Below are 12604 nucleotides of genomic sequence, written 5' to 3'. Positions count from 1 at the left end.
ACGAGCTTACAGGCACGTCTTCTAATTGGACTACAGCGCTCCGTTTTCGCACACATTTTTTTTAATTTATTTCAAACGTGTCTAGGGGGCGCACTTATCGGAATTCGTCAACACCCCAAATGAGGACCACCCTAATATATACATATATATATATATATATGAATCAACAGTGACGTGACGACTTTTGAAATAGAAATATCAGCGAATGAATGATTTCGCGTCGGCGGAAGGATTTAGGAAATCTGGTTCGAGACCTGTGACCGATTTGCCGAATTCTTCGCCGTTCATTCTACATATATCCCAACTTTTGTATGCGTGCACGAAGGGTTTCATCCGATGAAATTGAAGATAATCTTCTTCCTATACCCATGCGTAATATATTTCATGGGTACATAATGAAAAGAAGGGAAAAATCTGGATTACCGAAAACGGCCGATATGCGATATATACGACGGATTTATCAAAAGTCCTCGAATCGTCGAATCGCAGAAGATCATGGAAGGATCTGAACATTATCCCGGCTATTGTTCCCCCCAATTATACTACGAGCAGGGTGATTAGCCAGGCAACAAAACCGCGCGGATCACTGATTGCCGAGAATCTGTGCAGAAATCAGTGATTCGGAAAATCGCTGCTCCGACCTACGCAGATCCTAGGAATATAATATTTAATTGTTCACGCCCGATTTGCACCGGAGATTTAGCACACAAAAATCGTTCTTCGAGCTAGCGAGCAAACGAGACCCCGTAGAAATATGTAATACCTACGTGAGTTCTCTGCATCTGTCTCGGTTTTGGATTTTTCCCCCGGCGGTTGCAGAAATCTTTTATGTATATCATGCTCCGATTCTAAATTCAAGACGTGCTCTCGTTGCAATTTAAGAACGCAGCTTACCCGCAGCCACACCTACGTTACATTGTATAACACGTGTGTATATGTATCGTATATACGTACGTACGTTAGAAGAGAAGGAAGTGATACAAAAGAATGGGAAAAGATGCGGGAGGGAGGAGAAGAAAACATTCGGATACAGGTGTAAAAATACCTGCTATACGAGGATGATAAAAGGGGGAGGAAACGATGTATAATATACAAAATTGCGAAAATACGTATTCGGCTCTCACATTTATATTTCACGCCCCACGCCCTCGACTGCATACCCGTAAAACTTGTCCCACTCTCGTCGTTTTGACTTACGGCAAAAAGTTCGTCGAGGAAAATTCCATAACGATACAATGCCCTTAAATTAAAATCAGGCACTGGCGTAGCAGTGATACAGTTGCATCGAACTGAGTTTAACTTACAAAATAGGATAGAGCGAAATTTTAACCAAAGCAAGCTCCTCCACGATTATGCGTAAAGACGTTGTGTATACTTGAGACCTATGACGACTACAGACACCAGGATCAAGCATGGTAGCGGTCAAGTCGTCTAAAAAAACTGAAAGAATTGACTTTCTGAAAAGCTGAAAAACGCGACGCAAAGCGACTGATCGGAATTAATTATCGCACGGTATTTAAACTACTTTTGGTTTGCTACCACAGTGTTATTCATCTCAACAGAAATAGCCCTAATAGTTTCAATTATGTCGCTGTAAGCGGGTTTTCCCATCTATTTTCGCGTTCAAAAAAAATGTAGCACTGGACACGATGTTTAGTAAACGAATGATAAGTGAACGACAACTGATTTATGAATTTATTTCCCTTTCGTAGGAAACATTTCGATACAGCAACAATAAACAATGTGATCAGGGTTGATTTGCCCGCTAAAAATACTATAAAAACTTGACGAACAAAATCTCTGTTCGAAACTCCATTACGACCGAAAAAGTGACCTAAGTGACCAATTCTTGAAACAAGTGACAACCGACTACGTTGGAAAATAGTCACTGATAACGAGAAAAGTGACCGAGTACCAGGCCTGCAGAATATAATGAAATGTTAACGATATTTTTTACAATAAAAATGTAATATCAGAGGATTTTGACCACCTGCTGAAAATGAAGAAAAGACGCTATTACTTAACGAATGACGTGCGCGTTGGATGATGGCAAACCATTTCTCCACTAGTGGGTAAAAACAGTTGTTTTTCATCAGCATGTTGCCAAACTCGCCTGTTTTTACAATTGATTTGCAAAAAGAATATTAATATTGCGAGAAACACGTGTTGCCCGTGATAACTAACCGGAACACTGGAGAAAATTAGTGCCCTACTTGTCACGCCGACTAAATTAGGCAGAGATATATCGTCACGCAAAGGGTGCGTCACGGGGTGTGAAAGAAAAGTGGCAGCCGCAATTGGTAGCTTTCACAATGTACTTTCGTGTCTTATTCACTGCGTGTAAGTTTACCCCGTGACGGTGAGAAATTCCCCACGCGGGGCGGAGTTTCCCAGAAACACTGACTGACCACGAAATATACGAAAGCTTATTTCCCTTTCATATAAGTCAATTTTAATGGCAATCCGATCGCATAACGATAAGTTCGTAAAGGCTATGGATTAAATTTTTTTTAAACTGTTTCCTATTTGTAAAACAAATTTGTAGAGGATAAATTCGGCGTTAATTAAAAATTTCTGGATAAGTTAACTTACTGCTAGTAGAACCAAATTTTTCTGTGACGTTTAATTACTGTATTTTTTTCGTTACGAAAACCGTAGGAACTTCCATTCTATACAAATTTTTCTACACACTGGATAATCTACACATTGGAAACTTGACTAAAAGTTCGCGGTCATGTTTAAAAATCGTAAAAAAACACCATACGATATCCAATTATGTTTCCACTTGCGCCACAATGAGGCAAGTGATCAAAGAACGATGCAACAAAGCAGCACCTTTGCCATAGATGTACGAAAACAGAGCGAGGCTGACTTGCATGAATATCCGGTGTGTGTTTTACTATATCTGTATTACGCTCTAACCCAATCCCCTCTTGGTCAAATAAACCGAATGACTGACTAACAACCATCCAGCAAGCGAATTTGAGTTATGGTACGACGTGCGTGTCCCGAAATCACTTACCGCTAATGGAGGCGTAGTGTAATGAATTAACAATCGTGTTAGATTTCGCCAACGTGACTGACGGCCGAAAACCCCCGCAACCCACGCAGTTCCTGTTCCACAGTCACGCGAAATTCTTCGTTCAAACGTCAGGAACGCGCAGATCTCATGCAGCGTTTCAAGTATACATATACGTATACGGAAATTAAACGAAGCGCTGTGTCTTTAATTTTTTTCAGCCCCGATTATCACGAGAGTGGAAATGGAAATCGACCATTTACTGTTTCCAAATTCACGCCCCGAGCGATTTTCGGGGATCCCCGAGTCCCACGCTAATTGTAAAACGGAAACCCCGATCCGAATCTCGATATTAATCCCCAGCGAACCGCTATACACGTCCCTGATAACATTATCGCGTGTTCAACACATTCGTTTTCGTACTGCCTGTGCCTTGTATTATACCTGCACAAAGTTTTCACCTTGCATTGCCGAATACCTGCAGAGTAAATATTACAAATACAGACACAATCGTAGTTTTTAAAATTAAAATGGAAGTATTAATCGCTGAAACAACGAAGTGAAAGAAAAAGAAAAAAAAACTTGAAATCGTTCGCAGAAATTTAGTCATTCACCCCGCGATTGTTCAATTTTGTTGGCAAAAAACGAGCAAAGAAAAATTACAGGATTAAAGAGTGACTGCGGTACTTGAAACCGTAAAATAATTTACGGAGTGTTTTCATTGACGCGAAATATACACTGTTAAAAATTTCTTCGAAGTTTTATTCGGATACGAAACAGCGAATTCACCATAAATTTACTGTTTATTCAATTTACAAATACAAGAAATTTAACTACACAATTTAGTAAGTTCAGGTTACTTTTTGCCTAAAAATTTTAGTAAAATTAAGAACTTTCATTGTAAATTTCAAGAAAAATACGTAGTAATTTACGTCGCTGCACCGAGTTTGTAAATTTGTAACCTGGTTTCATAAATCGACAACTCTTTTGCACGGTAAATGCGCAGTAAATTCACAATCGTTTTCAACAGCGTGCCGATCACCTGCAACGATTCACATCGCAAGAGAGGGTGAAACGCATCGGCGCATAATTGATTCGCTCAATTATTTCGCCACTTCGGTTTACAAAACAATACATTCCGCACCCTCGCGTCGTCCGCCACTTCTCTTTTACTGATTTACAGGGACAATTTTACTACATGCTTACCGCGTTACGTGTTATAGATATTCCAACCACCGCCTCGAATTCCGCGACTCGGTCGTTATCGCGTTATCGTCTACAATAACGATAATCATGATTATTATCGGTACGAATAACTTAGGCATAACGTGATAAATAACAGTGCGGTACAACGGTAGCAAATTAATACCCGCGGAATGTCTGTGATAAATTTATCTCAGAGACACATTTGTTATACCTAGGCGGTAGTGTGATTCAACAGGCGTATATATATATACATATATTAAGGTTGTTAACCCCAAAAAAAGAAAAAAAAAAAAGAACCAAATTCCAACAGTACTTGCTCATAAAACTGTTGCTTACGATGAAAAACAAATTCCTTGCAAATTTGAGTTCGATTGGATAATATTTCGAAGTCCCGCTTTCGGGTTTTCGTTTTTATATTGAAATAACACTTAAAAAACGCTTACCTTGATACGCCGTCGATTTCAGTTGAAAATATAGACGAAAATGAAAAATAATGAAAACTTTTATTTTCTTTGAATTTAATACGATTATTTTTGATTTCAAAATTTTTTTCAGCTCTATGTCACAATAATTCTCAAAGAATGCAAAATTGAATGAAATATCTGGAGACCTTTCTTGTACCAAGTATTGTTGGTTGCAAAAAAGGCCTCTTGACATTTTTTATTTTCGTCTATATTTTCAGCCGAAATCGGCGGTGAGTTTGAGTCAAGTTAAGGACTATTTTACGTGTTATTTCAATGTAAAAACGAAAACTCGAAAGCGGGACCTCTAAATCTTATCCCATCAAGCTCGGATTTGAAGGGGATTTGTTTTTCATCGTAAACAACAGTTTTATGATGAAGGAGCGGTGAAAAAAAAGTTGTTTTTTTTCTATTGTTTGGTAAACCACCCTAATATATATACATAATATCTTATATGCATTTATTAGGCTAGAGCATGAATGCAATATTTTTGTAAATCGATATTTACTAATGTACAAAATTCGTACACGCGTATGAAGAGACAAATATCTTTCAAATTCGTATTTATTTAATTATTTTCACTTTTTATATTCAGCCTTTGCTCTGCCTTTCTTCGAAGTTTTTTCCCACAGTTTAGATTATATTTTTCAGAGCATGCCGATTTTCAAAAAATCTTTTCAAAAAATACACGTACGAATATTTTCTGAAAAACCACATTTTTCGTACTAACGAAACGACAGCAGTCTCAGCAATCAACGATGTAAACTCGTTTTCGTTTTTTAACCGTCGGAAAAGATTGGCGTCAGTTGTAATTACACAGGATCGAAGGGTTGATAAAATCCGGAATTCACCGAAAAAAGTGTACGTGGTAACATTCAATTCTTTCTACTCGAAAAATATATTTCACGTTATAAATTACAAATTTTAATCTCTACATCGATGTGTAAGGTTTAAATTAATCGACAGATTTGAACAATTTTTTTTTTTTTGTTTACACACGAATGAAATTTCCTAACGCGAATTCTGACAATTTTATTTGCATACAGATTGCTGCCTGGATTTGATAAATTTATTCAGCACACTAGCGTGAACGACAGAGATGATTTGGTGTCATTTCTTTTTTCCGGTGTTGTTTAGCGGTTCATTTTATTTATTTATTTATTTATTTGTGTTTTTTTGCTGATCCCGAATCCGCATAGATGAACAATTTTCGTTTTTTATCGTTCATTATTATTTAAAATCATGTTTTTGAAACTGCTACAGGCGAGCGAATCTCTGAGATATTTTAATAGTTTTCTCGAAATAAACAAATTACACCGTGTTACCCTTAAATCAAGACTTCATACCGTAATACGTCTACAGTATGATCTCAACTGACTTTCGAGTTGGGTATCTAATTTACGCCGCGTTATTATAATTAAATATAATCGGGTGCAAACTGATGAAAAAACAAGCACAGGCACATGGCTAATCCCTGAAGGTGAATAATTTCGCGGCAACTTACGCAAGAATTTACCGAAAAATTATATCCCTACGCGAATGCATGCCGAAAGGATTGACGTCATAAGAGTACCTAAGTTAGGTATGATTTAATTTTCGTTTTTTTTTTCGTTTTTTTCTTTTTCACCTCGCTTTCTTTTTGCAAAGTGGTCCGAACGGTAATCCGCTTAGCCTTGGGCGTTTAGTTATTGTCAGTAATAAAGGGGCGGGCAGCTATGTATGCATAGTGTCGAGTTCAAAGGGGTGCGGTGAGAGGGCGCGCTACAAGGGGCGGCAATTAACGCTCACTGAATTTCATAAATAAAACTCTCCTTTTCGCTCTTTTTATCCACCGACTCTCCCCCCCCCCCCCCCCTCCCCCCCTCTCTCTCGTGTAATATATGCAACGACTCGAGAGTTCGCAATACTCTCCGCCCCGGGCCGAGGTAGCCGGTAATTGAATTAAAAATTAAAAATTAAAAATTACAACTCGTTCGTTGAAGCGAAACGAATAAAAATAATGATAACGAATTTTTCCCTCTTTCCTGTTTTTTTTTTTTCCTCCTCTCTCTTTTTTAAATACACATAATTTAGGCATGGACGTATTAAGACCGACTCTGCACAGCTGCTAGTGCCGGAAACTTTTTCGAATTCTTTGAATGAATACTCGCGTGAATAATGAAAAATGACTGAAACACGTCCAGGGACACAATTTGGGCCTTAATTCTCACGCGCCGTCGTTCCACGGCTCACAGCGAAGCTCACCGTCTTAACACACCTTATTCCGAGCACAAGATCCGGTGTGATTTTTCCTACCCAGCCCCGAACCACACTACGAGATACCGGCTAACTCGGACTCATGGCGTGAGGTTCTTTCAATAATCTCAAGGGTGGAGAAGCAGAAGCGAACAATACGAACCTTGACTAAGGAAAGATGTCGATATAAATATGATTTTCATTACCTTTATCTTGACGGCGATAATCCAAGCTTGAAGGATTTCTCAATGCTCTCGGAACACGCGCACACACACACTCACTCACACACTCGCGGGTTGAACTTGACTCGGACCGCGTCGATTTACACCGAGTGTTACGATCTGACTGACGAGTTTACCGATCAGATGTGGATCGCAGGTCGTCCCCTTCCTAAGTGGGAAGGTGGGAGGTAGGGGGTGGGGGGGGGGGGGATTTCCGTATGTCGACTCAAATATACACCGTAAGTCAGCAAGGTGACACTGAAGGCTTTAGTATAGGACCCTTACTCGACAAGATGTTGCAAAACATTACCACCCGAATGGAGCTGACAATGAGTAGTGATAAGGTAAACAATGATCAGCGGAACTTGTGACTTTTCCCCCACATTTATTGGTAACAAATACGCAATCTCGAGACAGAGAAACAAACAAATTTCCGTTGCTTGTTATTACTGTGGAGAATACTATCACTTTTACTAGTCAATTACCTCTTCAACGTTTGTTTCCGATGCTGAGGTAATAAAATGTCACAAGTTCTTAAATAAGAAAGTGGAAGGGGAAACTTTTGTCACCCCGCTGCTTTAAGTTAACGCGCACTATGTGCCGAAGCGAAGCTAAACGAAGCGAAACTAAGCGAAGTGAAAAGCAGAAGAACGAAGCTGTCGGAAGTTATCGGCAGTGGAATAAAGGTTTCATAAACGATCGGGATCATTCGAATGATGAAATACCGCAATGCTTGAATTCCCTCTTCGCGAAAAATCGTAAACCGCGAGCTTTCCCGTACCGAGCAAAGAAAATTTCACCACCAAAGTCAAGGTGTTATAACACCCCTGCGCACATATTGCTATATAATTAAGAGGTTGCAGGTGCGCTAGGCGGTGGATATTAAACTCATACATGCAACCGCAGCGTCGACATGTTGACCTTGCTTCCTAAAGCTCCTTTACATACTCACCGATTTCGAGGGACTTTGTGCACGGCCGAAGGCGCATCCGAGCTTGCATCTTCCGGCTTGCAACTTCCAGCTTGCAACTTTTCCCATCAACGCTCACGGAAACCCACCCGGCTTGTTATGCCGAGCTTGAAACATGTTACGCCAGATGTTGCATATTGGGCCGACGCCTCTCCCCCTCCCCCATCCCCGTCCCCACAGCTACACCCTCTATTAAACTCCCAATCTCCGACGCCCGGGTTTTCTTCCTCCTCTTTCTTTCGCACTTTCGCATCGCCATTTCGCTGAACGCCTGCAGCCGGGAATTGCAGAACGGTTTGATAAACGCGCGATGCGAAAAATCGTGTCAATTACTTTTTCTCACGTGACTTGTAACGAGAGCTCACGCGATAGGGCGAGACAAATTTGAACAAAAAATTGACACATTCTTCGTGCAAAATATAGAGAGACCCATTCGCTAAACGGCCGTTTTTCAACCGCAAAAAAAGGTTTTAAACTTGTTTTTCATATCTTTGTACTGAAGAAACGTTTTATTATCGTGAGAATTTACTGCAAGCCAGATCATTTTTTAAACTACCTCATATTTTCTGAATATTTTACACCCAGTGTAGTAGAAAACAAGTTTTCGTTATTTTTTTTCTCGCGGATGAATCTTCATTTAGTGAATCACTGAACTACGTGTCTCATTATTTTTGCCCAAGAGTGTGACAAAAAATTGTTCTTAGAATGGACAGGTTCTATAATTGTGTAACCTCTCATTGTTAGCATAATGAAGAAAATATGAAATGAGTGAAATTTTTCCTTGGTGAAAACAGAATTCCGACCATAAACGCGTTCAACGCTTTCAAACCATTGAAAAACATTGAAAAAAAAGTTTGTAAAATAGCCGGAGGTTTTTTTCGAATTCAACGCGCTCGACAAATTCAGAAAATTACTTCTGAAAATTGTCCTGGGTAATTGGTGGAATTCCCCACGCAATCTGATTATACAAGAGTTGTACGCAGCTGTATTATTATATATCCAAGCCTAGGGATGGTATATAAGCCACATTACTGCTGCCTGACAAAAAGAAGAAATAAGAGCAGAACGGAATAAAACGGAAGGAAGAATGAGAAAGAAAGAGGTTTATTTCAATAAAAGTAATATCATTAATCGGCTTTATCTTTACTATAAGGACACAATATGCTTGACGATGAACGAGAAAGGCTGATTTCAAGTCACGAATATCCGATTTCCCGGTCAACGTATGTTTTACGACGATTGATTGGATTTTCGAATTACATCTAACTGCGTTACCGAGTGTCGCATTTCACAGACACAATATATTATTCGATCAATATCTACAACTGCGTATAAATCGATCTAATTTTATTATATTTTTGGCTTTGTGGTAAAGGGTGAGCCCTTTTTTTTATTTGAAACCCTGATCCGAAGATAACGGTGACGAATTTCGCTCTTGAAATTGTTCAAGAATCAACATTTCATTCCTAGAGGTGAAGTGATTTTCTTCTAGAACTTCAAAAGCCGTGTGCAACAGAATATTTTTAACAATGTGGGTGACGAATATGTTGAAAAAGTGTATAAAACATTGAAAGGAAAGTTTTCTCACGCGGTGCGATTCTATATTGCTTCAAGATCCTCGAGAATCGTGAGCGCTAAGTGAGTAGGTACAATTCTAGTGTTTCTAAGCCAACGAAGTGACTGAAGATTAAGTGGATAATAAAAGAAAGTCAAGTAGGTATGAGAGAGTGGGAGGAATGGAGAAACGGAAGGCTAGAGATTTCGAATTCAAGAGCGAAGCAGCCGAGAGTAAAGCTCGGGCGAGACTGGAAGGGATGGCGGAGGGGATTTCCTGAAAAGCTTAAATTTAATGCACTTCATACTGTAGAGTGCATCTGCGGGAAACCTCGAGTTAATTATTCCTCGGGTAACCCAATTATGTAAGAACTTGTATCCAGCTCGTTACTCAAACTCGGAAAAATGAGCCAACAAAAAGGTGTGACAGCCGCGTTCGCAAGTTCACCTTGTCTCGTTCCTGCCGTTGCTGCAGACTCCGGCTGCTGCGCAACTTGATAAAAAAAAAGAAAAGAAAAGAAAAGAAAAAAAGAACGAGCTTCTTCGCCTCCTCGACCCGCTCCATCTTTTTTTCTTTCTTCTCTATTTTCTTTCAGTCGAATCGCAAGATTCCCGTGTCACCAAAGAATTTCATTCCATAGTACAGAAACAGATTTGTCGGCTCGCGGGAAATTAGGGGGACCGAAAAAACACTCGAAAGCTCGACTAGATAAATTCGATAAAAAAAACTACGGCAGAGAAATCGGCCAAGAGCAGCATTGATTGCTGCACTCGGAGAGGTGAAAAAGTTGGTCGAGCTTTTCTGCCGCCGCCATCACTTGAGCCTTTTGAGCTTTTTTAAATATTCCGCGAGCTTGAGTCAAGGGTGCTTTTATTCAAATTCATAACTTTCTCAAGGCCCCTTTATGCACGCTTCTTTCGAGCAGCATATCGGAAGACAGAAAATGTCGGTCATTTTTCGTTCAATGAACTCTTTCAGATCCAAAACACGACTTGACTTTGCGTAATAATGACGAATTACTTTCATGGTAATTAAATTACGCCTGGTGAAAAGTTCGCGTATATTTCGCGGAATATCAGCAGGAACCCAGAGACTTCAAAGCTGTTTCATTTCCATCGGTTCTCGAGCCTGCGAATTGACGACTTTTCGCAATTACTCTTGAGGGACTTGAAGAACATCGAAGATTGCAGTGGAAGAAAATTTTTGCTTTGCGTGTGTGCCTGAAGCAGAATATTCGAAAATAAATAGTTCGCATTTTTTCATTCCCGTTGAAAATAATGATTGAAAATATCATCAACCATTGAATTTCCCAGTTTTCTACGTACCTACAGGGTGACGTCGCACAGCATCTTTTTTCAACCCGTCTCATTTGCTTCAACTTCGTTTCAAAAATTGAAAAAGAAAAACTATACTGAAATTATTTTTCTCTGAAATAAATTCAAATACGAAAAAGAAAAAATTTCATGGAACTTCCTTACTTCGGGAGTAGCGAATGAAAAGCGAAAGCGTAGAAATGAGGAAACAGGAAAGAAACGTAATAAGAGCGACCGAAACACCCAATAAAACCGTGACAATATTATTCGACGAGTGGAAAACTCTGTGCGAAATAAATTTATTCGCGTAGAACAATATTTATCCATGTATATATTCGCAAGTTTATTATAGCTTCGTTTCTTACGCGATATAACCTTTTTCATAACGCTCTTATTAAGCTCGCCTCTTTATCTCGGCGTTGTGGTTGATTTTTTCTCTCTCTCTCTCTCTCTCTCTCTCTTACGCGTCTTCTTCTCTTTTCTTTAATATGTTTTCACCGTCCCTGTACCCAGGAGGCTCAAACTTTCTCAAGTTTGTAATCAAAGAGGATTGAAAGCACGCGTGCAGACACTGCGAAAGCGTAACTGCATCGGCAAGATGAGAGTGGAAAAATGGAATGGTTCCACGCAACTTCACTGCAGCACAGCTTGTTTATTTAAATTTATTCATTAGAAAAATGGTGGAAGAACAATCGATAAGAGTGTGAAGTAATTTGACCAAAAAACGAGCATCTGTAGGCTGAATTTCTTTCGAAAATAAAAAGCAGGATGATTAATTGCCAGGATGGTTATTAAAATTCATATTATGTAGATGTATATGAACACATAGATATTAGATATGTACCTATGCAATTCGAAACTGTAAGTAGAATTCGTTTATTCCGTTCATGTTTAAATTTCTCACGCGTCCTGACCGAAAGGATTTGCGTAAAAAAACCGACCGTGACAGGAAATATATTGCGAAATGAATTTTATCCCCTGCAGAAGACTTGTGTCAATTTAACTCGCGGAAATTCAGTTAATTTGAATAAATTATCGCGTTAAAATGAATTCAACCCAAAGTCGCTACTAACTACGTGCAACGTTGAATTTACAAATTAGGAGTGTTGGATTCGGCCCTTACTCAGAGGCAATTTAACACTAATTACTTTTCAAGAAACGAAACAATTTAAAACACCTGAAGTCTTTTGCCTCTCCTTCTCGCCTTGGATGACTCCGTTAAGTATGCGTCGAAATAACGCTGATATAAATATCGTTTCCAACGCCATTGAAAATTTGCCAGTCCAACCACCGCCCGGAAATTATAAGTCCTCCAAAGTACTTGTACCGAAATCAGCCCAAGCTTCTCACGGTTCTTGCGCAACTTTTCGAAAAGAACTTTCACAAATATTTTCTCACTCTTCCGCCACCTCGTTCAATTTATACAGTGTGAGAAAAATCCCACCCTCGATTTCTTTACGAAACGTCTTAACTACGACCCGGATAAATATGTATTAAATATTACAAAATATGTAAATATAATATTGACTTAAAAAACTAAAATATGGACTAAATATGGAGTAAAAAGTAACAATTATTGTCGAGTAGAACACACATTAAAACACATCAATTATGTGAAAATAAG

At 39.1% G+C, this 12604-nt stretch overlaps 1 protein-coding gene and 1 long non-coding RNA gene across 3 annotated transcripts in view; one reads left to right on the top strand and one right to left on the bottom strand.

Annotated features, from left to right (window-relative positions):
* The window catches only part of LOC124297877 (uncharacterized), a 154967-nt gene extending 147721 nt beyond the window's left edge, over nucleotides 1–7246 (bottom strand). Inside the window, exon 1 of the long non-coding RNA XR_006906675.1 lies at nucleotides 7128–7246. This is a non-coding gene — a long non-coding RNA (uncharacterized LOC124297877). The remainder of the gene's footprint in view (nucleotides 1–7127) is intronic.
* Nucleotides 1–12604, top strand: part of LOC124297876 (obscurin) — a 205031-nt gene that overhangs the window by 176020 nt on the left and 16407 nt on the right. The window lies entirely within an intron of this gene.

This window comes from Neodiprion virginianus, chromosome 2 (genome assembly GCF_021901495.1).
Source record: "Neodiprion virginianus isolate iyNeoVirg1 chromosome 2, iyNeoVirg1.1, whole genome shotgun sequence".
NCBI classification, from domain to species: domain Eukaryota; kingdom Metazoa; phylum Arthropoda; class Insecta; order Hymenoptera; family Diprionidae; genus Neodiprion; species Neodiprion virginianus.
This window is presented reverse-complemented; position numbering and strand designations above follow the sequence as displayed.